The sequence below is a fragment of the Rhinopithecus roxellana genome, chromosome 19 (genome assembly GCF_007565055.1).
Source record: "Rhinopithecus roxellana isolate Shanxi Qingling chromosome 19, ASM756505v1, whole genome shotgun sequence".
Taxonomy (NCBI): Eukaryota; Metazoa; Chordata; class Mammalia; order Primates; family Cercopithecidae; genus Rhinopithecus; species Rhinopithecus roxellana.
Window position 1 is genome coordinate 37199225 of NC_044567.1, and position 27669 is coordinate 37226893.

The following is a 27669-nucleotide window of genomic DNA, read 5'->3' on the forward strand; positions in this document are numbered from 1 at the left end:
TATAGGGAGGTTTTTTAAAAATTTTTTTTATTTTTTACTTTTTTGAGACAGTCTCGGTCTATCACCCAGGCTGGAGTGCAGTGGCACAATGTCAGCTCACTGCAGTCTCTGCCTCCCAGGTTCAAGCGATTTTCCTGCCTCAGCCTCCCAAGTAGCTGGTATTATAGGCACATGCCACCACTCCTGGCTAATTTTTTGTATTTTTGGTAGAGACGGGGTTTCACTGTGTTAGGCAGGATGGTCTCAATCTCCTCGTCCTGACCTCGTGATCCGCCCGCCTTGGCCTCCCAAAGTGCTGGGATTACAGGTGTGAGCCATGGATCCTGACTCTTTTTTATTAGTATTATTATTATTTTGAGGGAGAGTCTCGCTCTGTCACCCAGGTTGGAGTGCAGAGGTATGATCTCAGCTCACTGCAACCTCCCCATCCCAGGTTCAAGCAATTTTCCTGCCTCAGCCTCCCAAGTAGCTGAGATTACAGGCACCTGCCACCACACGCAGATAATTTTTGTATTTTTAGTAGAGATGGGTTTTCACCATGTTGGCCAAGCTGGTCTTGAACTCCTGACCTCAAGTGATCTGCTCACATCAGCCTCCCAAGGTGCTGGGATTACAGGCATAAGCCACTGTGCCTAGCCTATAGGGAGGTTTTAAAACAACAATTTTCATCACTTCTAGGACTTTTACCTAAGATCAAGTGAAAAAACAAATTTTACCTAAGATCAAGTGTAAAAAACAAATTCTTTAATAGATACAGGGCTATTCAGGTTATCTATTTCTTCTTTGGTGAACTTTGGTAATTTGTGTCTTTCAAGGAATTTGTCAATTTTATCCATGGTGCTGAATTTAATTGGCATAAAAGTATTCCTAATGTTATTTTACCACCCCTTTATAACTGTAGAATCTTTAGTGATGTCACCTCTCTCATACCTTCTACTGGTAATTTTCTCTCTGTTTTTTCTCTAATCAATCTGGCTGAAAATGTATCAATGCTATTGATTTTCCCAAAGAACAAGCTTTGGGATTCATTGATTTTCCTTTAACCTATTTTCTTTCATTGATTCCCACTTTGATCTTTATTATTCCTTTTTTCTGCTTACTTTGGATTTAATTTGCTTTTATTTTTCCATCTTAAATTGAAAACCGAAGTCACTGATTTGAGCTCTCTTCTTTTCTAATATAATATTTCATGACATAAATTTTCCCCTAGGTACTGTTTTAGTGACAGCCCATATATTCTATATTGTTTTCTATTTTCATTCACTTTGAATTGCTTTCTAATTTCCCTTTAGATTTCTCCTTTGACCTATGGGTTATTTAGAAGTGTATTAGATGTCAGATATTCGGGGATTTTCAAGGATCTTTCTGTTACTGATTTCCAATTTAATTCTAATTTGTCATATGCAGTATGTTTCACAGAGCACATACTGCTTATGATGAATACTTTTGAATTTATTGAGACTTTTAAAAATAGGTCACAATGTGGTCTAGCTTAGTAAGTGTTCCATGTGCACTTGGGAAAATTCTGTATTCTGCTATCATAGAGTGAAGTGTTCTACAAATATCAATCAAGTCAAGTTAGTTCATGGTGTTGTTCAAATCTAACATATTCTTTGTTTTGTTTGGTTTTGTTTTGAGATGGAGTCTCACTCTGTAGCCCAGCTTAGAGTGCAGTGGCGCAATCTCGGCTCACTGCAACTTCTGCCTCCTGGGTTTGAGTAATTCTCCCTGCCTCAGCTTCCCAAGTAGTTGGGATTACAGGCACTTGCCACATGCCTGGCTAATTTTTGTATTTTTAGTAGAGACGGGGTTTTGCCATGTTGGCCAGGCTGATCTCAAACTCCTGACCTCAGGTAATCTGCCCACCTTGGCCTCCCAAAGTGCTGGGATTACAGGCATGAGCCACTGCACCTGGCCAAATCTACTGTATTCTTATTGATTTTCTGCCCATTTGTTCTATTAATTATTGAGAGAGGGCTACTAAAATATCTAAGAGTTGTGCATTTATCTATTTCTCTTTGATTTTTGTTTGTTTGTTTGTTTGTTTGTTTTTGAGACGGAGTCTCGCTCTGTCGCCCAGGCTGGAGTGCAGTGGCCGGATCTCAGCTCACTGCAAGCTCCGCCTCCCGGGTTTACGCCATTCTCCTGCCTCAGCCTCCCGAGTAGCTGGGACTACAGGCGCCCGCCATGTCGCCCGGCTAGTTTTTTGTATTTTTTTTAAGTAGAGACGGGGGTTTCACCGTGTTAGCCAGGATGGCCTCGATTTCCTGACCTCGTGATCTGCCCGTCTCGGCCTCCCAAAGTGCTGGGATTACAGGCTTGAGCCACTGCCCCTGGCTGATGTTTTATTAGTTTTTATTTTATTCATTTTGAAGCTTTATTAGGAACAAAAACATTTAGGATTGTTATATCTTCTTCACTGACCACATTGTCAGTATGAAACAACCTTTAATTCCTAGAAATAATTCTTTGCTCTGAAATCTATTTTGATATTAATATAGCCACTCTAAATTTCTTTTGACTAGTGTTAGCATGATATATCTTTTTCCATCTTTATACTTTTAACGTATTTGTCTTTATATTTATAGTGCATTTCTTATACGCAGAATATAGTTGGGTCTTAGTTTTTTAATGACACTCTCTGCCTTTTAGTTGGGGTATTTAGACTGTTTACATTTAACGTGATTACTGATATGATTAGGTTGAGCCACTCATCTTGCATATGTTTTCTATTTATCTCATCCATTTTTTATTTCCTTTTTCCATTTTCCTTTGAATTAATCAAATACTTTTATCATTCCATTTTACCTCATTTTATCTCTCTTGTTAAACAGCTACAAGTCTTTTTTTTTTTTTAATTGTAAACCTTAAGATTATACATTTATTTGAAGAAAGGTTCTGAAGAGGTGTTATTTGTGTAGGGTCTTAAAATAATGGTAAGCTATGAGAAGGGGAATAGGGCTTTGAGGCTAAGGAGTTAGTATAAAATAAACAAACAAACAAACAGACCAGTACACATGGGAATGTCAGTGTACTTTTGTACTGGGGTGGTTAGATTTGCAGTCACGGAAGCTAAGTATGTAGTCAAAGACTGAATGAGAGATAAATCTGGAATGGCAAGTTCAAATTAGTCACTAGAGGACCTCCAACCATCCCCCCTACAACCCCAGTTCTGTAGATATTGAGAGAATGGTGGACCAGGGGCCTGCTGTCTCTGAACTTGACTCCTCACTTCCCTATGAAAGCTGGCTTTGCTGTATGCCCTGTGATATATATCTGTTTGTCCTCACTTTACAAAAGTATGAAACTTGTCTCTGGTTTACCTCCAGTGTGTAGAAAAATATGTGGCAAAACATATGTTTCAGTAAATATTCTTTTAATCACTGAATATTTCAAGAATTCCACATAATTCTATATGACATTATTAACTGTTGTAAATTTTTAAGTGGAGAAAAAGTACCATGCTGCCTTATTTCATGAAAGTAACCTTAAGAGTTGGCAAGAACACATCTATCCATCCACTTGCATTTGTGCTCATATATTCATATGCCACTTACTATGGATGAATGGAATGATTTATCATCTAAAGTCAATATTTATTTTTCTTTTTTTTTAAGAGTTCATAACATGCCTTTATTTTGTAATTTATAAACAACTTCTGACTTGCCCTTTGAAAGTTAATTATTATTGACGACTGCTTTTCTTAGATGCTTCTGAAGCCCAAGACGGGGGCAGAATGCAGTTCTTGATTGAAAAAAACAGAAAGGGGAGGAGGATGACCTTAACTAAAATAATATTCCACTGCAACATTACTGCTGTAAAACTTCCAAGCTGGCTGTTCTTCCAGATGGTCTCTTTTGATGGCTGTAGTGGCTGACAGTTTTATATTTACATGTTCAAAACAATTAATGCTTCCATTTATTCATTTATTCATAGATTCTCCGAGGTTCCCGTGGAACCACACCACCTTCTGTCATGGCACTTCGTAGTTGTTTCATCGAGTCTGAGGCTGCCTCCCATGGGGTTGGTTGGTAGACCATGAAGTTGATTCCCGCCTCTAAGCATCTCTGTGCCAGTACTCGTCCTATACTCTCACAAGCCACCACATTTCTGGTACTATAAAGGTGCTTTTTAATAGCCCATTCACGGGTGGATGCTGAAACCACAACCTTGCCATTTTGATGCTCCCCAAGTGCTTCTACATGATGCTGAGTCTTTATAACTCGCAACCTGTGCCAGAACTCACGGGAGGGCCACACCGTCCGCCAGCCCCGCTCTTTCCTAGCTACAGATAGAAGCTCCAGGTTCCGGGGGTTTCGATTGGTGAACTCTGGGGCGACAGCTTCATTTTCCACAGGGTGCACTTCAGGTTTCGCCGCCGGCTTGGAGCTGGTTGAGAGGGCCGCGAACCTGCACCCAGGGTTCCTGCAAACGGAGAACCCCCAGAACCGCGACCGAAGCGCCATCGCTGAGACAATCTCGGAAAAGCCTTGCCTCTTATTCCTCACGCACGACTCACTCGCTCGCCGGCCGCAGTCACATGAAGTCAGGGAAAAGCCTTTGGTTGCTGTAGATCCCCAAACTCTCCACGCCAGACGCCCCTGACCCGGAAGTAGCAAGTCCCCTGCCACTGAGTGGCCAGGAGGAGGATCTGTTATCCGGCACCGCCAATCACTGCTCACGTCGAGGGGCACGCAGGCCCTGGAACCCACCAATCACCTCGTAGCTACGCCCACGACCACGCTTTTTGCTTAAGTCCAGGGTCAAAGACACCCACAACGTCACCTAACCATATTTGAGTTGTCTACTAAGAGATCTTGGGCGGTCATTGACTGGTCCACATACACCCCTACTGGGCACCGCGTAGAAATGAGGCAGGGCACGGTGCAGTTTTCTCCTTAAAAAGGGTGGTTGTCTTCCTCGAACCAAAAATTTTCTCTTACGGCCTGCTGGAAAAACTGCCCCGTCCCACCCAGGTTCGCGCCCCTAAACTTATATTCCTGAGGCCTGGAGCAAAGCCGGCCGATCTGCCTTACACTCCCCGAGCAGGGACGAGGAAAAGACACTAAAGCTAAAACACAAGACTCGCTCAGAACCTCAACTCTACCTTGGAGAAGGTCCCGCCCCTCCGGTTACACCCCAGCTCCCAATATTTATTTTTCTAACTTCCAACCCAAGGACATTATTCCAGAAATACTTCCCCATATTTCCTACATTATCAATTTTGCCCTCTCTGTGGATAATTTCCATTGGCACGCAAACATACTATTAGTTTTTCTCATCTTATAAAACATTAAACACAGCGATCTTGACTCTACTTCCTCTATAACTACTTACCTTTTCTCCATTTCTTTTTTGAGTGAAGCTTCTTGAAATTGTTGTCTGTGCTTACTGCATTCAACCCCTCTACTTTGTTCTCTCAGAAATCCCTTTCAGTCAAGCTTTCTCCTGATCACTTCACCCAAAAGACTCTTGTGAGGTCATCAGGGCTAGCCACTTTACTAAATCCAATGGCTGATTATCAGGTCTCATGTCAACTTTCAGCAGCATTTGATAACGTTGGCCACCATTTTCGTGAAATAATGTTTTTCTTTGGCTTTGTGAACATCATACTCTCCTTTACTGGTTGCTTTTCAATTTCTTTTTCTGGTTCCTCTTTACCCTTCTTTATTTTTATTTCAATAGGTTTTTGTGGGGAACAGGCGGTGTTTGGTACATGAATAAGTTTTTTAGTGGCAACATCTGAGATTTTTGTGCATCGATCACCAGAGCAGTGTACACTGTACCTAATGTGTATTCTTTTATCCCTTGACCCCCTCTCACCCTTCCCCCAGGTCCCCAAAGTCCATTGTATCATTCTTATGCCTTTGCATCCGCATAGCTTAGCTCTCACTTATGAGTAAGAACATACAATGTTTGGTTTTCCATTCCCGAGTTACTTCACTTGGAATAATGGTCTCCAATTCCATCCAGGTTGCTGCAAATGCCATTATTTCATTCCTTTTTGTGGCTAAGTAGTATTTCATATATATATACGTGCACACACACACACACACACATATATGTATATATATCACATTTTCTTTATTCACTCGTTGATTGATGAGCATTTGGGCTGATTCCTTATTTTTGCAATTGTGAATTGTGCTGCTATAAACATGCATGTGCAAGTATCTTTTTTGTGTAATGATTTCCTTTCCTCTGGATAGATAAACAGAAGTGGGATTGCTGGATCAAGTGGTAGATCTACTTATAGTTCTTTAAGGAATCTCCACACTGTTTTCCATAGTGGTTGTATTAGTTTACATTCCTCCCAACAGTGTAAAAGTGTTCCCTTTTCACCACATCCACAACAACATCTATTTTAATTTTTTGGTTTTTTTCTTATGGTCATTCTTGCAGGATTAAGGTGGTATCATGTTGTGGTTTTGATTTGCATTTCCCTGATAATTAGTAGGGTCGAGCATTTTTTCATATGTTCGTTGGCCATTAGTATATCTTCTTTTGAGAATTGTCTATTCATGTCCTTAGCCCATTTTTTAATGAGATTGTTTGTTTTTTCCTCACCAGTTACAATTCTTTGGTTTGTTATTTTAGTGGTTGCTTTAGGGTTTATACTACATGTCTTCAACTGATCACAGTCTACCTTCAAGTGGTAATATATCACTTTAGTATAAGAAACTTACATCAGTATATTTCTTCCCTCCTAGTCTTTAAGCTATCACTCATCCATTTTATTTTACATATGTCGTAAATTCCATATTACTGTACTATTTTTGTTTAAACAATTATATTTTAAAGAGGCTTAAGTAATAATAACAAATCACATATTTGTCCATGTTGTTACTATTTCCAGTGCTCTTCATTCCTTTGTGCAGATCTAGATTTCAATATGGTATCCTTCTTACTGCCTAAAAGACATCCTTTAATTTTTCTTGTAGAGCAAGTCTCCAGGTAAGAAAGTCTTAAGTCTTTACAAGTCTAAAAATGTATTTATTTCTTCATATCCATTATTCTCTTTTTGGTAGTATCTAGTTGGCTGTGACTCTAATCCATTAAACTTTCCATTTCAATTACGGTATTTTTCAAATCTAGATTTCTATTTGGTACTTTTTCCCAATCTTCTTGATTATTTTCATACTCATGCTCTTTAATCCCCTTGTTTCTTTATGTGTAAGACACACTTTATGTGATGTTTGGTGACTCTAATATCTTAAGTCTCTGTAGGTTGTTTCCTCTGTCCGTTGTTTCTGCTGGCTCTTGCCCATTATACATGTTTGTAATTTTTGATTAAGAACTTACATTCCTTGAAGCTGTCTTCCATTTTGCTTTTGCCAGGCACCTGGAAGGCATTAAAAACCTCATGGTACTTTAAATTTGCAGTTTGAGACTTTTTAGATTATACAGCTTGTGTGTGAAGCCACCAGTGAAAGGGCTGTCCATGGTTATATGTTAATGTATACCCACTCTCAGGAGACATGTTTTCCCTCAGGATGGACAATCCTGCTGCTGTTCCAGGGGCTGCAGGGATTGAGCGGGCAGGAGACACGGGAGGCAGACAGGTTGATTCATAGTTCCCTCCTACACTAAGCCTATCTTTTTGGTGTCCTACTTTCTGAGGTCTTCTCCTAATGCTCCTACCTTGGACAGGATCTAAACTTTGTCCGCTATTCTGCTGCCCCATCCTTATCCCAGACTATGAAAAGAGAGTTTCAGTATGACACTTGGCAACTATCTTAAGGGTGAAAAATGGCATCTAATTACTTTTTTGGGTTTCTACTTTCACTTTTTAATTTTAACTTTTTTGCCTTTGAGAACTCTTAATTATTTTGCAGCTCATTGATACATTTTTTAAATGGTTCTTGATATGTATTCCAGAAGTTTTTGTTGTTTTCTGGTCCTTGTCAGCCCATGTTGCCAGAAATAAAATTCTTTCAACTTGTTCTTTAACAATTTACAGTATCCATATATTCCTTCCTGTTCCAGAGGCAATAGAGTGAGAATACATACTTAGGAGCCAAGGTGGCCTGAGATCGAGTCAGATCCACCAGCAATGTGACCTCAGTAGCCTATTTACACTCTGAGCCTCAGTTTCTCATAGCGTTGGTATGAGAATTAAATGAGGTAATGTATGAATAACACTTAAAACAGAGACTGACACTGGTAAGGGTGGACTTTCTTGTTATTATCTGAAAAGGTTGAAAACTTATGAGCCTGAGTAACAGTTATACATCTTACCCAATGGTTCACTAACTTCTGGTCCCTGGCTACCCCGGCCCCCTCTACCATGCAGTCACCCACATCCATGCTTATACTGATGGAGAGGAGTCAACAATGAGCTATTCATTGGATGACAGGCGCAGCCACTGTCATCTTTGGGCACAGATGCACCCAAAGTCCAGGACAGAATGCTAGCAGATAGCTGCTGGTCTGAGAAATGTGATCGTCATATAAGCCTGAGTGAAAACATAGCCCCTTTACTACTAAGAAATCTGAAAACAAACATAATTTTAAATTTTGTATTTTTTATGATGTCATTTGTCCCAACAACCATCTGACACCAATAGTCCTGATTACTAAAAATCTCAACGTTATAGAAATGTTCTCCTTCTTTTTTGAAAACCATGTTTATTTCCCCCCCACAATACAGGGCTATCTGCAAACCATTGAACTGATAAGATAGCTCAGGGGCTACCTCTGTCTTAGCAGAGTAGCAGCTGAAAAAAGCAGACAATTCTTAACAAACAGGTAGATCAGGAATGCTCACTTCTAAAAACATCATTTATTCAGGGCAAGTGGTATTTCTCATGTGCGAATAAGCTTAAACTTCAGCTTTAATTTATAAGAATTAGGAAATGCAGATTAAATCTCTGATGCCATATTGTGAATTCAGTAAAGGTTAACTAATCTACCACGCAAAGACAAACTTTAGCTATCCTACGCTTATTACTCTGGAAATTTAATGAAAATTAAACAAGAAGACTCACAGAGTATAAGAATTGTCCCCCCGCCTTAACGGTGCTGTTTTCAGCCTCTGTTGCCTGAAACACTGCAGAATAATTCAGATTTTTTGTAACCCCACCTTTTTATTAAAACCAAAGTACTAAACTAATAAATGTGAAAAAGGATAATTGGGTTTAAAAAGAAAAAGCCTCAAGACATCGAGCCTCTTAGATATTTTAAAAGTGAAGACTGAGAAGGAACGCACTGTTGCTAAATAGAATTATAGCATTACGATCAATTTATAATCTTTTCAATATGGGATTTGAATATTCTGATATTAGATACGATGTACATATTTTATTTATATAGTACTTCCAGAGAAGAAGAAAAGTCAATATTGGTTTATACAATATTTGACATGTTATTCACATATGCAGTGATGTATACGATGTCAGAGCTAGAAAATAACTTAGATGCGATTTTGATTCAGCGCTGGGCAAGTCCCCACCGCCAAGCGAGCCCGTCCCGTCCCCTACCCTCCACCCCACCACGCCTCGTCTCGCCCCCTCCGCCCCCTCCGCCCCCGCCTCCCGCCCCTCAGTCCCCCGCCCCGCCCCCTCCGCCCAGCTCCGCCCAGTCCCCGCCCCTCCACCCCGCCCCGTCACCTCCGCTCCGCCCCGTCCCGACCCGTCCGCCCCGCACCGCCCCCTGAGGCATGCGCGGTGCGCCTAGCCGGCGGGGCTGGCTGTTTGAGGGCTGCGCGCAGAGCTCCGCGGGCGGTGTCTGAAGTCAGCAGTTTACTGCTTGTAATGAACATAGCAATCACTGGGAACCTGGAAGCAGAGACTCCTTTTCGCCGTCCCAGTCCATCTGGCTGCTGCGAATCCGCCGGCAGGCCTCCAGGACCCCGGGCTGGCTGAACGCCAGCACCCGTCCCGCTGCCCCAGGGCCCGCTAGGCGCCTGGCATAATGGGAGAAAATCACGACGGAAAGGTCCAGCCCCTCACCATGCAGACGGGAAGCTCAGCCGCACGTGTGAGAACCCTTACGCCCCTTGGGGCTTCACCCCCGCTTCGCCGGCTCCAACAACCTGGGTCGGGGCCTCCTTGTCCTGTTGGGGCCTTTCTGCCCCACGAACACAGGCCCGAGCCAGGGCGAGGCCCGCGGGCCTCCCACCCGCCGTGCGTAGGCTGCCCTTCAGCGCCCCAGCACTGCGCTTGCGGCACCACCTGGGTCCCTTTTCCATTCTGATGACGTCCCTGTACGTCGTGGCTGCACGCTGCTCAAGACCCAGGTCTGTGCAGGTACCAGCAAAGTAGTAGAATATCGGTGCTACATCTTTCTGGAGCACCCATTTTACTACCGGATTTGGAAGGAACGAAGTAAAGTAATCTCCAAGGTAAGTAATTAAAATTTTACGATGAAAAGGCTGGAAACTATTCTGCTGGTAATAACTATCAGACATATCTGTGCCTGAAATGTCAGACTTTCTCTGAGAAAAAAACTGAGAACTTGTTTCCCATTATTTAAAATAGGAAAAATTTTAGGGCACAGCAAGTCAATAGAAAAACCTACCAATTTCCTAACTCACAGTGTGACAGTAGGTTTAAGTTGCACATAAGTTAGGATGTAAAATGCTTAAATGTTACCACTTGGTCACCCACGTTTGATGTGCTTGTTACCATGCAGTTGCCTTGTATGCAGTAGCAGTGACCTGAGACCAGCAACATCACACGTGAACCTCTCCTTTGTCAACACACCAAGGCTTTCGAAGTGACCGTCATGATCGTGATGGTCTACCAGTTGTTTCTGGAAGCAACATGTGGCTTTTCCAGCAAACTATTTAGTTTAAAATGTTGTAATTTTGAAAGCTCAAACTTTATCTCTACAACCATCAGCCGAACAATTTGAGACAGGTTCTTGCTCTTTTGCCCAAACTGCACCACCATAGGGGCTCCAGTAATCCACCTGCTTCAGCCTCCCCAGTAGCTGAGACCACAGGTGTGCTCCACCATGCCTGTTAATTTTTAATTTTTTTGTAAAAACTACATCTCTCCACATTGCCCAGGCTGGTCTCGAACTTCTAGGCTCAAGCAATTTTTCCCAGCTTGGCCTCCCAAAGTGCTGGAATTACATGCGTGAGCCACTGACAGCACCCAGACTGGAAAATGTTTTGTGAGATAAATAGCTGCTATGCAATTTAGATATTAAAAATTAAGATGTGTTCTCCCAGGAAAGTAACAATTTGGGATATATTCTGTGTCACATCCTGTATTATGAAATAGATGGCAAAAAAAGTCCCATTTAATTTAAAGATAGAAGCTGTAACTTCACATAAATTTGGAGCTGAGGAGTCCTTTCAGGCTATGACCGCAGAATTCTGGGGTTCTCTGTACTGATTTTTTGCTAGTGTCCACACACAAGCATTCCTTAATGCTGTGCGTTAAGCAGATAGACCTTTGACCCCAGGTTTCTCTCCATTTACCATTCTGTTTCTCTGCTCCATGCAAGTACCTTACCTCATGCCCTCTCTTGAACCTACTCCTTTCTAGCTTTTGTCCGGGTATTTTGTTGAAACACCTTTTATCTCAGTCATTTAACTGCATTTGACACAGATGATACAATTGAGGAGTTCCTCCTTGAAACACTTTCTTCTGGATTTTAAAGACTTTCCCTCCTAGATTCCCTCTCACCTTTATCTTCATCCTCCTGCTCCTCCTCCACCAGATCTCTAATGATCCTCTCAGAATGATCCCACACAGTCTCATGGATTTAAATACCATCCATCTGTTCATAACCACTAGGCTTGGGGCCTCTTCCCTGAGGGGAGCACCAAGAGTCATCCCTGACTTTTTTCCCTTCTTTCACAACCCCCATGCAACCACACAGCAAGTCCTGTGGCTCTGATTGCAACCAGCATCCTGATTCACCGTCGCCATTTCCACAACCGGTTTCAGTCTTCCTCTCCTACTGGTCAACTGCCAAAGATCCTCCAACCTGCCTGCATCCTGTCTTGCCCTCCTACAGTCCAGCCTCCACTCAAGCATCCAGAGTGATCTCTTGAAAATGTTAAAATATGGTATAGGCAGACCACCATCCCTGTGTAAACCGTACCACTGTCTACTCATTGCAGTAGAATAAAAGTTTGACAACCTGGTGCCTGCCTCTTCAGCCTCATCTCCTACCCTTGCTTGTTCTTGCTATGTGGGTCAGATTTTCTGGTCTCCAGAGCTGAAAACAATCTTAACTGACAGACTTAGATCATAGACTCTATCTACAGCATAAGGCATGGAAGGAAAAGTCTGAGAGAATGAAGGGCCAGAAAAGCTTGTTTAAAAAAAAATAAAAAGCACAGGAAATTGTAAACATAACTAACCTGTATGTATATACTCAAAAGAACATGGCAACAGAATGAACTTTTTAGAAACTGAGCCAACAGACGTGCAAACAAATAAAAATACTTTTGGTCATACTCTGAAAACGAAAAGAATCCTTAGTGAATATACAAGAACAAAAATTGTGTACATCACATTTCTGGGTCATAATGCAATAAAACTAGAAATAATTGAAAGAATTTAAAGATGTTCAGCTTCCTGAAACTGTTAAATTATCCTTTTAAACAAATTAATGCCTACTGACGTAGGTGCAAATCCAAAACACAAATACTGTGCCTATAAAAATGTATTTTTGCAAACAACAGTGTATCGGGATGTAAGGAGAGAGCTCACTGACTCAGAAGCTCCCAGAGTGAACAGGCGTGTTCATGGGAAGCGGAGCACTGCTCTGGAGCATTTGACATCACCTTATTACAAGTAGGAACAGCCATGCTGGGAGATGCTTGGATGCCAGTAATAAGTCAGCAGATTCCCTCCTGAATGGGACCTTCCAGTCCTCTTTGGCATGGGGTTCCAGGCACTGACCCCAGATCCATCCGTGAGGGCTTACAAGATCAGCCTGCCCGCAGGCAGTGGAGTGGAAACTGGCACCAGCAGCTACAGTGGAAAAAATGAATGGCCTCTAAGAATACATCATCTGCCCCATGCAAAGACTCTGGATCCCAGAAGTCCTCCTGGTAAGGACTCAGAGCTAGACAACTTCATTTCCTGTCACTTGGGCTGCTCTACTTCAGACAGCTATGGAAATTGATGAAGCACAGGAACGTTTTGGAAATGGCAGTGATGTGCCAGGCCAATGTGTGGAGGTGTACAAGTTAAGTAATATTTTAAAAACAGAACACACAGTTTGCACAGTCTGACCAAAGCTCTGTCATGCATGTTTCTAAACAAGTGTGGAAGAGAATTTGGAAATGGCTGAAATTTTTTTATAAAGCTCATGTTTTTAGTTTGTTTAAATGTAAAAGCATACACTTAGAAACAAGTTAGTACATAAAAATTTTTAATCTTAGCTATCTGGAAGTTTCAAATACCTAGAATGAGGAGTTTCCCAAAGGTCTCTGTAACTTGAATTTTACCACAGTTTGAAAACTCTTGCCAGGCATAGTGGCTCACACCGGTAATCCCAGCACTTTGGGAGGTTGAGGTGGGCAGATAGCTTGAGCTAGGAGTTAGAGACCAGCCTGGGCAATATAAGCAATACATAGAATTGAACAGGAAACTATTTAAAACATAGAAGGCTCTCAAAAATACAATGTGGAATGAGTCCCTGGAAGGCTGGGGCATGGTTATTTTCCATCTCCCCATGGTTCATGGAACTGTATTCTGCATAGAATGGGCAAAGTACAACTATCATTGATTAGTACTTGAAAAAATGAAGTTTTTACCTTCATGTTTTTTAGAAAATGCAGTATCTGAGATGTAGCATTCTATATCTTTGGCTTCTTTAATGTTATCTATACAGACAAAATAGAGAATGAAAAAAATTTCCAATATTAAATATTCACATTGATGTCTGTATTAGTCTATTTTGTGTTGCTATAAAAGAACACCTGAGACTGGGTAATTTATGAAGAAAAGAGGTTAATTTGGCTTATCATTCTGCAAGCTGTACCAGCCTGGCACCACCATCTGTTTCTGGTGAGGATCCTAGGAAGCCTCCAGTCATGTTGGAAGGGGAAGTGGAGCAAGAAAGAAAAGAGGTGGGTGCCACACACTTTCAAACAACCAGCTGTCATGTTTCATAGAGCAAGAACTCACTCACTACCACCAGGACAGCACCAAGCCATTCCTGAAGGATCTGCCCCCTAAAATATATTTGCTAACAGGGAAAATCGTTTCAGAATTGCTAACCCATATGCTGAAACAAATTTGCCAACAGTATGTTTGTGTACAGTTCTGGAGTCTTACAGTATGCAGTCAAAACAATATTTTCCAAGGTTACTTAGGTGAAGACTTTTTCCCCCCACACTCTTCAATATGGGTTACTCATAATTTGTAATGCAGTAAGATTCATTTGTCACCCACTGCATTCCATCTCACCCCCTCACCATCTTTGTTGATTTTTAAATTTACATAGAATAAAACCTGTAGGGACACTTTTTCTACATCAGTTGAGATAATCATGATTTGCCACTCCATTCTGTTAATGCAGTGATGTTTGAATGTTCAACCATCCTTGTATTCCAGGAATAAATTCTACTTGGTCATAGTGTATAATTATTTTAATATGCTGCTGAATTTAGTTTGTTGGTATTTTGTTGAGGATTTCTGCATTGGTATGCATCAGGGAAGTGATATGGATCTCTAGTTTTCTTGTCTACTTTTTTTTTGTGGCTTTGGTATCAGAGTAATTCTGACCTCACAGAATGAGTTTAGAAATGTTCTCTCATTTTCAATTTTTTAGATGAGTTGGATTAGTGTTATTTAAATGTTTGGTAAGATTCACCAGTGAAGCCATCTGGTTCAGGGCCTTTCTTTGTCAGAAAGTTTTTGATGACTGATTCAATCTTAATAGTTATGGGGTCTATTCTAATTTTCTGTTTTTTTCATGATACAGTCCTGGTAGGTTTTGTATACCTAAGAATTTGTCTGTTTTATCTAGACTGTCCTATTTGTTGGCAAACAGTTTTTTATAGTACACCTCTTATAATTCTTTATTTCTGTAGAATTCATAATAATGTCCCAATTTATTTTTGGCTTTGAGTCTCTTTTTCTTAGTCAATCTAGCTAAAGTTTTGTCAGTTTTGTTCATCTTTTCAAAAACCAACTTTTGGTTTTGTGTATTTACTGATAAGGAGGGATTTATTTCTGTCATATACTGTTTGTTGTTTATATGCCTTACAGCTTTTGTGTTCTTCATTTCCTGCATACTGTCTTCTTTTGTATTTAATTGATTTTTGGTAATGAAATGTTTTAATTTCCTCATTTCCTTTTGTATATATTCTATAGTGTGTGTGTATGTGTGTGTGTGTATGTGTGTGTCACCATGGGTATTACATTTAACTTGCAAGTTTATTCATTTTATTCAATTGTGTAAACATACTGTAATTTATTTATCCATTCTACCCTTAATGGTCCTTTGGATTTTAATTATTGGACTTTTTGTTAGAGGAGCTTTAGATATACATGAAAAAATGAGTGGAAAGTACAGGGAGTTCCCATATACCCAGTCTCCTGCCCAAATGCCCTGTTGCTACCCTTACAGCCTTGCCTTGTGGTACATTTGTTACAGTTGATGAACAATGTAGAAACATTATTATTAACTAAAATTCATTAGAGGTCACTCTCTGTGTTGTACCTTCTATAGTTTTGAGAAATGTGTAATGATATGACATGTATCCATCATTAATGCAGCATACAGAATAGTTTCACTGTCTTAAAATATCCCTTGTGCCTCAGTTATTTGTTCCTTTCTTTCACCCTCCCCTTCCCACAACCCTGATAACTACTGCTCTCTTTACTGTTTCCATAGAATATCATATGGAATTTTACAGAATATCATATGGTTGGAATTCTATACTACATAGCATTCAAGTGGGCTCCTTTCACTTAATAATATGCATTTAAGTTTCCTGTGTGTCTTTTCATGGCTTGTGAGCTCAGTTTTAAATCAAGGAATAATAATTTATTGTGTGAATCCACAGCAGTTTATCCATTCACCTACTGAAAGGCATCTTGATTGCCTCCAAGTTTTAGCAATTATGAATAAAGCTGTGATAAACATTTACGTGGAAGTTTTTGTGTGAATATAAGTTGTCAGTTTATATATAAGGGTATACTTAGCTTTATAAGGAACTGCCAGGCCAGGACAGTAACTCATGTCTGTAATCCCGGCACTTTGGGAGGTTGAGGTGGAAGGATTGCTTGAGCCCAGGAGTTCATGACCAGCCTGGGCAATATAATGAGACCTCGTCTCTACAAAATAAATTTAAAAATTAACCAGGCGTGGTGGTGCCTGTTGGTGTTAATATCATTGTTATGTAACTTGCTCTAGGAAGTGATGATCCTGTGTTCTCTAAGATGAACGTAATAAGAATCACTCAAGTCAGTAGTCACAACCTATCTTTAGCAGAAGCTCAGAAAGTAAGATGTTAAATGCCTGGCCATTAAGTTTTCTTATCTTTGTTTATTTCTTCAGAATCATCTCCCCTGCCCCACAAACATGAAAGAAAAGACAAGAGAAGCACCACAGAAGAGGAGGGGAGAAGTGCTCCAGAAAAAGGTTATCCAGTGTCTGAAACTTCGCCCAGGTGGGCACAGGCCAGCAAGCCTCTCCTCTGGTTGCCCAGCTAGCTGCAGGCTGTCATATAACCTTCTGCCCGGCGTGCTTTTGAGTGTGCGGAAGTGCTGTATGCCCTCTTCTTTGAAAACCTGTTGAGCAAATGCCTCCGCGTTTTATGCCCCTTCAACCTCCACCGCCAAAGGCTCCCAACACCAAACATGCTGTGCACACACAGCAGCTCTTTGTGTCCTGCTCCTGGCTGATCTCCTGCATCATCTTGTTGAGCTCCATTGAACTCCGCAGTCTGCATGCTCTGTGGAACTCAGGGTCTTCTTGCTCCATGGAACTCACGGTCTTCATTTTCCATGGAAATCAAAGTCTTCTTACTCTGTGGAACTTGAGTTCTCCTGGCTCCGTGGAACTCAGGGCCTTTGTGCTCCATGGAACTCAGGGTCCTTGTGCTCTGTGGTACTCGGGGTCTGTGTGCTCCATGTAACTCGGGGACTGCATGCTCCATGGGAAGCACTGGGACACACTTGACCCCCCACACCCACACATACATCCTTCATTTTAATCCTGCCCCTCACCTGTCCACCTGTGAGGCTTCTTCACCCCCACTCTGCTTTGAGCTCATGCCGGGTCTTTCGGGCTGGCCTGAAGCATGGGTGTTGGTAGGAGGAAGTGGCTGAGGTCACACATTCAGGCAAATTCTGCTGGTGTCACACCTGATGGAGCTGCCTGGGGAGGATGTTTCCTTGGAGGATGTGCCCTGGTGGCCACTGGCTTCTCATGGTGCCCACACTGCTGCTGATGCCATGGGGGAGCCACAGGGCCACACAGGGGGCTATTCTGGAATTGGTGGTTTTCATCTCCACGTTAGGTAAGAACTGGCAGGCAACTTGGCTGTCCTTGTGGCCTCTTGGCTGACCCTGGTCCTCCCCAGGTTGCTGATTTTCTGGGCTGCTGCTCTTCCAGGAGGAATTAAAGGTGGGAATGGCTGAAACCTGTGCTTTGGATTAGCAGAGACCCTAGGCTGCGTCATGCAGAAAAGGGAAGGATTGCAGATGGTGGTGGGATCAGCCGAAGGCAGGGGCTTCACTGTGATGCTGGAGCCCTCCACGTTGGGATGTTTGCATACAGCCCAGGTTCAGTTAAGTGGCCCATCAGCGAGTCCTGGATCTGGTCTCACTCACAAGCCATGGACAACATGAGCTCAATTTGCCAGGGCTCCCTGGGAGGGGATGGGAGAGCCTGGGAAAGAGGCTGAGCTGCCTGTTACCCCCACCCCACACCCTGCCTCCTGTAATCCCTTAGGAGGTCCACACTTTGAGTTGTCAGCCAGAGACAGTAACTCAAAACCTCGGCTTTGGGCAGCCAGACACCCAGAAATGAGGGAGAGGGCAGGCCTAGACACCAAAATAAAAGTCTATATATTTTAATATAAATACCAGAGGTGTTTGAACCAGAGCAACTCCATCTTGAATAGGTCCTGGGTAATTTAGGCCCCACCCTTAAGCCTGGAGAATCTTGAATGAGGCTGAGACCTACTGGGCTGCATTCCTAGGAAGGTAGGCATTCTAAGTCACAGGATGAGATAGCAGGTCAGCACAAGATACAGGTCACAAAGACCTTGCTGATAAAACAGGTTGTGGTAAAGAAGCCAGCCACAACCAAGATGGTGATGAAAGTGATGTCTGGTTCTCCTCACTGCTCATTGTACGCTAATTATGATGTATTAGAATGCTAAAAGACACTCCCACCAGCATCATGACAGTTTAGGAATGCCATGGCAATGTCAGGAAGTTACCCTATATGGTCTAAAAGGGGGACGAACCCTCAATTCCAGGAATTGCCCACACCTTTCCTGGAAGATGCATGGATAATCCACCCCTTGTTTAGTATGTAATCAAAAAGTAACAATAAGTACAAGCAGTTGAGCACCGCATGCCACTGCTCTGCCTATGGAGTGGCCATTCTTTTATTCCTTTACTTTCTCTAATAAACTTGCTTTCATTTTATGGATTTGCCTCAAATTCTTTCTTGCACGAGATCCAAGAATTCTCTGTTGGGGTCTGGATCAGGACCCCTTCCCAGTAACATACATATGTAATGAAACAAAAGTCCATAACTTGATCCAATTGGAAACACAAAATTTGCTATAAGGATTTATATAACAAAGCGATAAAAGGGGCCCTGATTGTCTTTTGTGCCTGTACAGCATGGGCTCCAGATTAACAAATGCTAAACTGCACCAATTGATAAAGCTTCATGAACTTAGTCAATGCTGGGACTCAAGTTACAGTTATACCTGGGCTAAACACTGCAATGCCTGTAATCCTGGCAAAATAACTATAGAGGAGAAAGGGACATGCTTTATTTTAACTGTAGCTTTGCCTAAAGTTCACATAGGCATAATACTCATTGCCCTAAAATATGCTCTAACACATTGAATAATAAATATGATTCAATTAAGTCTTTGGCACTTATAAATTGGCTTGGACCTTGGAGGTCCCCAGTTAAAATAGTTAACATGACTATGACTATGAGACAAATTGGACCTTGCAGATCCCCAGTTAAAACAGTTAATATGACTCTGTAAGTTATAGCCAGATGTGTTAGTTTGCTAGGGCTACCAGAGCCTGGGTGACTTTAACAATACGAAAGTATTTCCTCACTGTTCTGGAGGCTGGAATTCCAAGACTGAGGTGTGGGGCATATGGTTTCTCTGATGCCTCTCTCCTGACCTGAGATGACCCTTCCTATGAGCACACCCAGCACTGAGGTCTCTTTATGTCTCCAAATGTCTTCTTTTATAGCGACACCTGTCATGTTGGATTAGGGCCCACCTTAATGGTCTCATTTTAACTTACACCCTTTAAAGACTGTATCTGTAAATATGGGCACATTCTGAGGTATGGGGGGTAAGGGCTTCAATACGTAATTTTGGGAGAGACACAATTCAGATGTACAGGACCTTCAAGTTTAAAATTTAATATGTAAAACCTAATTAATAAAAGGGTGATTCTCTCCACTGTTTCTCCATTTGACAGCTCAGTCTTGCCTGTGCTTAAGCCTGGAAGAAATAAATGGTGCTTCACAGTGGATTCCTACAACCTTAGCATTGTAATCCTTTCATTAAGGCCCGTATACCCAATACCCAGTATTAAAGAACTTACTGATCCCATCCAATCAACAGCTGGTAAAGATTTTGCTGTAACAGATTCAGCTATCATGTTCTGTTCAGTGCCTACTTCAATTGCCTCTCTGCCCTAATTCACCTTCACCTGCAATGGGACATGGTACTTCTTTTCTAGGCTACCCATGGGGTACCCCAACAGCATTGCCACCACATACAGTCTTCATAGAGCTCTTAAGTACACCCAGCTTTCTCCAGGAGCTCAGGTTACCCCAGACCCTCATCCGAGACAGCATTGCCCTGGAGCTCATAGCTGGAGATGACATCCCCCAGGGAGTTCTCAGGGAAAACTTTGATCTCTACGAACCATGACATGTAGAGAGGGACACACATCTGATTCAACAGTCTCTGATCCAGTGATCCATGGACACATTTGCCCACAAGGAATAACCTAGAATCTCTGTCTGGTGGGGCTCAGGGGCATTACATGAGCTGAGTAGAACTTAGTTTTTAATCACTAGACATAGGCAAGGTGTTTAAGTTACTGCACTTTCAAGCAGTATGGCCCTCACTCAAAGTGAGGTAAATGTTGCTGCAAAGGAGCAACAGCTGCATTGTTGGAGTTTTGCTTTTGAGGGCCGTGTGTGTGTGTGCGTGCGCGCGTGCATTGATTTCTTTCACAAAATACATTTTCAAATACTTCCTTACTCCAATCAACCTTGCCCCTTCCTCTTAAATAAATTTTTTGAAAACTAATAAACCTATTTTATTTATTTACATTTTTAATTTACATTTCTTTACAAACTGTTTGCTATTAGTCTACAGTGAGAAGTCAACACTTTATAAAATAAGATTGGCATTTAAAAGCTTGTCAGTTCTAATTCTTTGAAAGGCTATACCCATTTTCAGAAAGTCTGGGCTGTTCAAAACAGTTTACAAAATTCTGAAACTTTGAAAAGCTGCAAGATTTGGGGACAGCAAGACGAGGCATTTTCTCTAACAGCCAGTTTTGTTCACTGTATTATGAAATAAGTACTTTTTAAATTAACAGCTTGAATTCCAAATTATATTTTTGAAAATCGATAATGATTTTTGTAAAAATAGAAAGTCTGTTGTATCTTTATTTTAAAATTCATTTCTTATCTGTTTTCTAGATTTGATGTTTTGCCATTTTAAAGGATACTAGACAAGAGGATCTCAATTTAGATCACTATCTTGGGCTCCTAATATCCTAATATAATTTTAAATCATCCCTAAAAATGCATTATTACCATATATATCAACAATTTCCAAACTGCTATAAGCTATGTATACTATTGATATTTTTCAGCTAAAATATGCTTATAAATACATAAAAATATAAAAATATATTTAACTAGGTGTTGTTATGCAATAATGCACTTTTCAAAAAGAAACGATTTACCAGTCTCAAGAATACCTGGAAGCTGCATGAAAATTCTTGATTCCTTTTAAATATAGTGACAGAAAAAGATGTAAATCTAACAATTGGTTATTTTTATTGTATAAAGTTTTTTCTATAAGTACATGTGAATTAAGTATTTATTATTCCATATTACCCACATCACCGATGCTGTGTGCCCATGGCACGGCTATTCTAACACTGCAGCTGCAGGGCTGAGGGTGGCAGACCGGGCATCTGCACTGAGCTGCATTCCTCACACAGTTGGACCACCTCTGAGCCGGGGGCGGAAGCATCCTGACATGAAAAGCTGTTTGCCAAGTGCAATGACCACACTTTTCCTCTATTTTGAATCCACCATCACAACAAAATCTACACTCTTGACAGATGAGACAGGCAGATATGATCTTTGAACATGAGTGAGAAAGACGTTCACACAGACTCCCATCCTCCCTCACATGACGGGAGGATTAAAATGGTGGTTGAGGGGGTGGATGTTCAGCTCAGGGGCAGATCAGTGACACTGTCACAGCTATTTTAGGACCTGAAATGTTTATATGAGCCTATTCCAAACTCTAATACATAAACAATGAGCTCAGAACTGTACACAAAGGGAAAGAAAAAAACACTGACAGTGCCCAGGTCCCTCATCAACTCCCCAGAAGTCAAGGAGGTCAAGGCTGGTCTCAAACTCCTGGGCTCAAGCAATCCGCCCACCTCGGCCTCCCAAAGCTCTGGGATTACGGGCACAAGCCACCACACATGGCCTAGTAAGTTCATTCCATATGTTTGGAATGAACGTGTTTCCAAGGATAAAATCTTACAATGACATCTTTCTTACCTGTAAGATACCTGAAGAGCAGAGAGAGGGTCCCCAGGCTGGCTAAACATCCAGAACACTGGGGGAGATTTAAAAGCACAGATGTAAATGATTGTGCCTCTCCCCTTACTTACTGAGTCACAGTCCCAGGGGTGGAAGCGCCCAGAGATCTGTCTTTTCAGAACTTCTCCGGCTCTCCAGATGGTGCTGACAATCAGGCAGATTGACAGCCAGTGCTGCAGGCAGCTCGTCCCAGACGTCGGGAGCAGGGGAGTCACCCAGGGCTAGGTCAGACTGAAGGTTCTGGTGGACCAGGGGTGGGGAGGGGCTTGAGAGTTGGCCTTTCCAACAAGCTTCCCAGAGAGGCTGGTTTGCTGATCCTCAGACCAGGCTTTGAGGGTGCACAGCACTTTTCCTCTACGTGTGTGTCCACATACCTGGCGCCTTTGTTGTTGCATTGCCCCAGGTATAAAGTGCAGGGTGCCCCCTCTATGCCTTCAGCCCTGTTCTCTCCCCTGTTGACCCCCAAATCTCTGGGGCTTGGACTTGCCTTTATAAAGGGAGCTCTCAGCTCAGGGGTGGGCCCTCCCCACTGGCCCCCTCTTCCCAAGGCCCAGCATCAGCAGGAGGTGCTTGAGCAATTCATCCTGAGGGGTCTATGTGGTGTGAAAGGCTTAGGGACACCATTCTGTTTATTGTCAAGGGTCAGGAAACAAAGCCTGGAAACAAAGTCTGGAAATGCTCAACTCAGTGGTGATGAGTGACAAGATAGGGCGGGGTGCGGAGGAGACTCGCGCACACAGCAGGACCCAGTGAGCGCCAATTCTTCCTTCTAACACTGGCACCAAGGAGAGACCGCTGTCCCTTCCCATAAAGATAGTGGACAAATGGAAGCATCGCTTGGTGTGCCAGCTCCTTTGGGGCAGGAGAACAAGAGGTGACTTGAAGCGGGGTCGGGAGCCCCATCCCAAGCACAGTGGATGCTGAAGGGAGTCCCAGGCTCCCCAGGTCCTGGGCTTCTCTTGATTCTCAATGTTAAGCTTGTTGATTGAATATAGTTGGTTAATGTGGACTCCAAGGCAAGGAAGACACAGGCCAAGAACCAGGGGCTTCAGTCAGCTCTGAAAAGTCAGGAAGAACATTTCTTTTTTTTTTTTTTGAGATGGAGTCTCACTGTGTTGCCCAGGCTGGAGTGCAGTGGTGCGATCTCCACTCACTGCAAGCTCCCCCTTCCCGGGTTCACGCCATTCTCCTGCCTCAACCTCCTGAGTAGCTGGGACTACAGGCACCTGCTACCACGCTTGGCTAATTTTTTGTATTTTTAGTAGAGACGGGGTTTCACCGTGGTAGCCAGGATGGTCTCGATCTCCTGACTTCGTGACCTGCCCGCCTCAGCCTCCCAAAGTGCTGGGATTACAGGCGTGAGCCACCGCGCCCAGTGAGGAAGAGCATTTCTAACATCCAAATGCAAACGTCTGCCACCCCGGGCTGCTCCCCTCTGGAAACTGAACTGCAGGGCACAGCAGGGCCCAGGTTTGCCTTTCCTAATTCCCTGCACCACCCAGCTCCCACCTCCCTCACTGTGCAGGATAAGAGGTCCACACACCCATTCCTTCTCACCTTTGAAATGGCAGTGGTGGCTGCAACGTGGGAGCTGAGGGCGTCCCGAGCGGGTGAGACCCCCACCAGGGGCCCTGGGTGCCTGCCGGCCACAGGCTGAGCCATCCAGGCTGTGCACAGCCACGCCTCAGCTACCAGGATTTCCTTCCTGTGGAACTGGGCCTTCCATCCAGAGAAGCTTGCAGCAAAGAGCAGAAATGGGTTTTCTCAGCCGGGAGTGGTGGCTCACGCCTGTAATCTCAGCACTTTGGGAGGCTGAGGCAGGCAGACCACGAGGTCAGGAGATCCAGACCATACTGGCTAACACGGTGAAACCCCGTCTCTATAAAAATACGAAAAATTAGCCAGGTGTGGTGGTGGGAGAATGTAGTCCCAGCTACTCCGTAGGCTGAGGCAGGAGAATGGTGTGAACCCGGAAGGTGGAGCTTGCAGTGAGCCGAGATAGCGCCACTGCACTCCAGCCTGGGTGAGGAGCCAGACTCTGTCTCAAAAAAAAAAAGTGGGCTTTGTCTCTGCTGGTGTAGGAAAGCTGTAGCAGGAAGGTGGTACCAACAACACACAACTGCCTGTCCCGTGTGGAGTCCCAGACCTCCTGCCTCCCGGCTTTCCTGCCCCTTTCCTTTGTAAGTGTGCTCTTTAATTAAGTGTCCTCTTTTTAATTGTGTCCAAATGTTCACACTGCCTCAAGTGATGCTGGAGCCACAGCCTGGGGCCACTGCATGTCTCTCCTCTGGAGCAAAGGGTCTTTGTCACAGTGTTTCTCTAAAAGCATATCCATCCTGAGTGAGTGACACTTAATTTAGAAACAGGTACAACTGGTGAAGAAAAGGTTGAGCATTAGAAAATGTCTCTGGATTTCAAAGAAGTTGGCCACTATCTATGGAGAACTGGGGGTAAGTAACTGCTCTTTAAGTAAATGAGGACAGGCCAGGCATGGTGGCTCACGCCTGTAATTCAAACACTTTGGAAGGCCGAGGCGGGTGGATCACTTGAGGTCAAAGAGTGTGAGACCAGCCTGGCCAACATGGCAAAACCCCATCTCTACTAAAAATACAAAAATTAGCTGAGCATGGTGGTGTGCACCTGTAATCCCAGCTATTCAGGAGGCTGAGACAGGAGAGTTGCTTGAACCCAGGAGACGGAGGTTGCAGTGAGCCGAGATTGCACCACTGCACTCCACCCTGGGTGACAGAGCAAGACTCTATCTCAAGAAAAAGTAAATGAGAACAAAATCCCAAAGGCTAGAGCCACCGCCCAGAGCATGCTCAGGATCGAAATGCTCCTGTGGTTCCCTTCCCGCCTGAATGCTCTATTTTAAAATGAAGGTCCAGGACAAGCGGAGAGCATGTCATTACTAAGGCTCAGTGTTAAATAGAGACACTTCCACCAATGACAGCCACAATGGGCCACCTGAGCTTTCTTTGGTTTTCCCTGCCATTTGCGTGGTCCTCGACTGCACTTGAACGAGGAGTCCTGAGGGTGCTCACAGCATGGTCTATGGACCAGCAGTACTGGGGTGACCTGAAGCTTGTGTGAAATGCAGCATCCCAGGCTGCTGTGATGCCAGGAGAGGGTGAAAGAAGAGACAAGAGCAGATGCCTCAGCTAAAAAGAAAGCCAGAGGAGAGGGTGGGTATTTAGGGAGTGGGGATTTTTAATTTCAAGTGAATTCTGTAACTAAGGAAAACAGGCGGTGGTGGTGGGGGTTGGGGCTGGGTGTTCTGGCACTGTCCCTAACAGCAATCATAGTGCTGGTTTGCTCCTGTGCTGCCGTCCCTCCTCTCTCTCAGCAATAGGAAGAACACGTGTGCTTTTGATGCATGTGGTGCAGCAGGCCTGGGATGCTGAATTTCACACAAGCTTCAGGTAACCCCAGTGTTGCTGGTCTGTGGACCACGCTGTGAGTAGCAAGGTCACAAACTCCCCTGAAGGAGGGGAGTAGCTGGGCTGGGTTTCTGAGAGACCCTATTATGATTGGAATACTTTGGGCCTCCCTTCTTGAGAACATAAAACAGCTGCTGGGTGTGTTGAAGCCATATTCACCCCACCACAAAGAAGGTCAGCACCTTTCTCCACACAATGGTATAAGGTTTTGTTTTCATATAAAACCTCAACAGATGAATGAGGCCACTATCAATAATTTCAGAAAGAAAGGCTAAAATACCAACTATTTTTTTTGACAGGGTCTTGCTCTGTCACCCAGGCTGGAGTGCAGTGGCTCGATCTCTACTCACTGCAACTTCTGACTCCCAGGTTCAAGCAATCTTCTTGCCTCAGCCTCTGGATTAGCTGGGACTACACGTGCATGCCACGCCTGGCTAATTTTTGTACTTTTAGTAGAGACAGGGTTTCACCATGTTGGCCAGGCTTGTCTCGAACTCCTGACCTGAAGTGATCCACCTACCTCTGCCTCCCAGAGCGCTGGGATTACAGATATGAGCCACCGTACCCGGCCCCCAAATACCAACTATTCTTTAAACAAAAAGATTATTATGTTGGAGGCACAGTGGCTCATGCTGTAATTTCAATACTTTGGGAGGCCAAGGCAGGCAAATTGCTCGAGCCCTAGAGTTGGAGACCAGCCTGGGCAACATGGCAAAACCCTGCCACTACAAAAAGTTTTTTAAAAATTAGCTGGGCATAGTGGCATTCATCTATAGTCCCAGCTACTCAGGAAGCTCAGGTGGGAGGATTGCTTGAGCCTGGGAGGTTGAGGCTGTAGTGAGCTGTGATGGCACCACTGCACTCCAGCCTAGGTGACAGAGTGAGACCCTGTCTCAAAAAAAATATATATATACACACACACACACACACACACACACACACAGACACACACACATACATTGGGAGAGATGTCCCTCATAATTAATCTAGGTTAATACAGATGATTTTATTTAACAGCTGAAATGGTTCTGTTACCTGGGAGCTTGTTTTATATTTAGTTGATCTTGGAGGATCCATCATGAACTCCCCTAGAAGTGCCCACAGTGACGTGTTCCACGAGTGCTTGATGGAAAACCATATATTTCTAAGGCTCTGGTGGCAGGCAGCAGTCATGCAATAGCATGAGGAAAATCCATTTAGTAGAGTTGTCCAAAAGTGCAATGGCCTGGCTCAGTAAGCTGTAAATTATCTGTCCCTGTGAGGAGTAGAAAGTGAGGATGGAGAAGGAAGGAAATGCCAGACAGGGGTTGAACCAGACGGGCTTCTTCCAGCTGTCAGCTTCGTGACTACAGGTACTGTCCACGTCTCCAGGATCCACCTGTGATGCCTCTTATAATGTAATCACTTACCCCCATTTTTCTTGGGCAGTTTATTCCAACAAGTGAGCTATGGTGCAGGCATTGGGCCATGCAGTATCTGTTTGACTTTCAGGGGCTTAGGTCAGCTTGGTGGAGTTCTCTGGGTCCCTCTAGAGAATCATCCAACCCAGGGATGGCCTGCAGGGTCCCGCCCCACCCCTAAAGCACTTACATTCACACAAAATCCTGGAGCTGAATATTCTCAGCAGGCTTATTCCTCATAGCCAAAAGCCAGAAACAAATCCAGATGTTCTTCCAGGAGCAAACGGTGAAACAGTTGGGGTCATTGTGGAAATGGAGGGAAGCCTTTGGAGAGATGTATAGGAAGAATGAACAGGACTCGGTAATGGATTCTTTATGATGTGGGGGGATACAGGCTGAGGAAACTCTTCTAGAGTCTGGAATGGGGTCCCTAGGTGAGCCGTCACACCATTTATTTAGACAGTAAGTCTAGGTCACAGCCAAGTCAAGGAAGATGACCTAGACTATAGAGCGGGATCAGTTTTAATATGTAATGTCAAAGAGACATTTCAGCCTGGAAATCACTTAGGCAGCTGTACATATAATTCTGAGTGGAGATAAAATCTGGAGGTTGTAAGAATAAAGTTAATAATCAATGCATTAAAAATCAATTTGGTCACCCAGAGGGCTTGGGGTTCTTTTTTTCCAGCATACCAATGAAAGAATAACAGAGTCCGGGGTGAGTTATGACGCACTTCAGATTTTAAATCCCAAGCAGGGGTTGTGAGCACACTGGCAAAAATTGAGGAGGAGCATCCAGAAAGGTAGGACATTCCAGAAGGAGAAGCATC

At 43.4% G+C, this 27669-nt stretch overlaps 2 pseudogenes across 2 annotated transcripts; one reads left to right on the forward strand and one right to left on the reverse strand.

Moving 5' to 3' along the window:
* Positions 1-3826: 3826 nt before the first annotated feature.
* LOC104674367 lies at positions 3827-4588 on the reverse strand (annotated as a pseudogene). Its single transcript, XR_004055089.1, has one exon. The product of XR_004055089.1 is annotated as a 39S ribosomal protein L18, mitochondrial pseudogene (transcript).
* Positions 4589-9391: 4803 nt separating this feature from the next.
* On the forward strand, positions 9392-18563 carry LOC104659126 (annotated as a pseudogene). Its single transcript, XR_004055161.1, has 3 exons — positions 9392-9443; positions 9871-10342; positions 16477-18563. The product of XR_004055161.1 is annotated as an uncharacterized protein C17orf51-like (transcript).
* Positions 18564-27669: the final 9106 nt, after the last annotated feature.